The sequence below is a fragment of the Crotalus tigris genome, unplaced genomic scaffold (genome assembly GCF_016545835.1).
Source record: "Crotalus tigris isolate CLP2741 ecotype Arizona unplaced genomic scaffold, ASM1654583v1 scf7180000018320.222238, whole genome shotgun sequence".
Lineage (NCBI taxonomy): Eukaryota > Metazoa > Chordata > Lepidosauria > Squamata > Viperidae > Crotalus > Crotalus tigris.
In genome coordinates, this window is record NW_024096940.1 from 34,925 (window position 1) to 37,903 (window position 2,979).

Sequence of the window (2,979 nt, forward strand, 5' to 3'; positions counted from 1 at the left end):
TTTGAGATCCTTCCCCTCATGGGTGAGTGAGGTGGAGAGTAAGAGTAAAATGAGAAGACATCCTATTTCTCAAATAGAAGCCACCTCACAGTCTTAACTGTATTGTTCATCTTGTTTTGTTGAATCCTTTGACCATCATCCACCCTTGAAATGTATTGAAATACCAGTTTCCCCAAATACCACTGCTTTCTCCATGCCTCATTCATCTAAATTTAAGGCTATCACAATATTTAATCAATTTGTGATGGATATATGCTTTATCAATGCCTGAAGAAAAGAAAAGAAAGGTCTGCACTAAACTGACCCCTCTAACTAGCAAATGCAGCCTGAATCAGCTCTTGCATATCATTAGTTTCAAGCAGGAAATGATCTCATAGCTCATAACATTTCATGAGGCAACTATATCAGTATATGTAATAAAAAAAGACATGAAAAGTGCTAAGGCAGAATCATTTGCACAATTGCCACCAATACTGGACTTCTTTATTCTGGACCTATTTCTATAATTAGAATTCACCAGCAATGAGCTTCTCAGAATCCATAGTGACCCAAAGACTGGTCCAAAAAGTTTAGATGGAGACTTCTGCCACACAATTGGTGTCATATGGCACCACATACAACACTCATACATGCATGCAAAAAAGGCACATTTTTGAACATCTGTTTGCAGCCATCAACTTGACATTTTTGATCCCTGTGGATCCCATGATTTTGTCTGCTTTTTAAAAAATCCATGTTGGAACATCCTTTAATATCCAGATGTGAAGGCCATGTTTACTTTTCTCTGTATTCTGGCTTATATTCTCAAGCAGCAGAAAAGGGGCAACTGGAATGTTTAACACCACTGAGTACAAAATCTATGAACAGGTAATATTATTACTCATTTACTTTCAGGTCATTTCTGAAGGACAGAAAGTCACTCTAATAAGAAAGACATGAAATAGGATGATTATCTTATTAAAAGTATAACATTTATTATATGACCACATCTTTTTATTAAAGAGCAAATGTTTCAAATAATATTATCTAAGATGAAAGCTAATCACATCCAGTGGTTCTTGCAGTGCCCAGCAACTTGCCAAAAAAGAACCAGACCACATTTTAAAATGATAATTGCAGTTTTTAAAAAAAACAACTGGAGAGTGACAGAAGCTTCTGATTATGTAATGAACAATTACTGATAAGTCAAATGATATTTAAAACTAACTACTAGCATTTGAAAGAGGTCACTGAAGGAAATTTTGCTAGGTTCTTTTCTATCCTTATTCCAACTGTCATTTTAATGAATATTGGACTAGATAAAGATTCAAATTGGGTTTTCAGAATGGAATTTCCTATATGTTTTTAATTTTTGCCAGTGATGACTCTCCATCCCTGTATAGGGATAACTTGAAATTTATTTATTTATTAGATTTATTTTCTGCCTTTCATTCAGAGCTCAAGATGGAGTACAAGTACATGTTGCTCTCAATTCCGATTTTTTTCCACAAAAACTCAGTGAGATAGGATGATTTGACAGAAACTGACTGATTCAAAATCACCCAGGGACCTTCTTCACTATGGATGGATTGGTCTCCTTTCCTATTCCTTAAACACTAAATATGGGTGCAGGATCATAAAACTGGTCAGGTTTATGTACTGCTTAGATTAAAAAAAAAAACTTTCTTAAAAATATCTTACTTCATCACTGAGAAAATGAAGATACTATCCGTGAATGTACTTTCTTAGGTGAACATTCCAAATGTTCAATAAGTTATAATTCATTATCATTATTATCTACAAATGATAAAAACTATGAAATTTAAATTGATTATGCAATTTAGCAAAACTAATAACTAGGAATATAAAATAGACATAGAAAGGAAAATAGTAAAAGCAGAAGAACATTTTTCATTTACAGATAAAACTATATATTACCAGTGATATTACCTATGATTAACCTCACTACAACAGTTTTCAAATGTGCTTAGAATCAAGACTTTCATCGATTTTCTGGATGTCTTTCTGGGCATATCTGGTTCATGTCAGTTTAATTAATTCAGAACAGGAATATTCTGAAAGCATTACAAGAGTAACAGGGATTTTACAGGTAGTCTTTGATTTACTACCATAATTGAGCCTGCAATTTTGGTTGTAAATCTTGACAGTTGTAAAGCAGCTGAGGACATTTTACTACCTTTAGAAAGGCAGTTGTTAGCTGAATGTGGTGGTCACAAAGCAAATGGTATGGTCATTAAGTGAATACTATGATCATTAAGTTAATTCATTGTTCACTAGTTTTTGTCAGAAACTGAAAGTAAATGTTGGTTTACAGCAAAAACATCATAAATTGTGATCATGTGACTATGGGATGCTGCAAATGGCCAACAATACAGGACAATTGTTGAGGACCCAATATGTGGTCATGTGACCATAGGGATGTTGAATGTAGGGACTTTGAATCTGGATTGTAAATCCCTTTTTCTCAGTCTATTTATATCTTTGACTGATCACTAAGCAATTGGTCATAAATCTACCTGTACATAAAACTTAGACTTAGGTTTTTTATTTTATATTTGTATGTAGTGGTGGGATTCAGCCGGTTCACACCACTTCAGCAGAACCGGTACCTAATTTTTTGTTGCCCAGGCTCAGAATGGACTTCTGGAAGCAGCATCCACACAGAGAACCAGTTGTTCACATATCTGAATCCTACCACTGTTTGTATGCATCCCTTGTGTTTCTTCTCAGAGCCCAAAACAACCTCCCAGCTGTGCCTTAGGGAAGGCAGTTTGAATGTGAAGGCTTTACAGATTTGTTTTGTTTTGAATCATAATGACAAATCTTAGGAATAATTTCTGGGAACTAAATTAGTCCAACATGATGCAACTAATCTTCACTTCAATTAATTTGAATTCCTACATAACCTACTAATCATCAAAACAATTAAAAAATGAAAATTAGAATATTTCGGACATGTGATGCGACACCCAGAAAAAT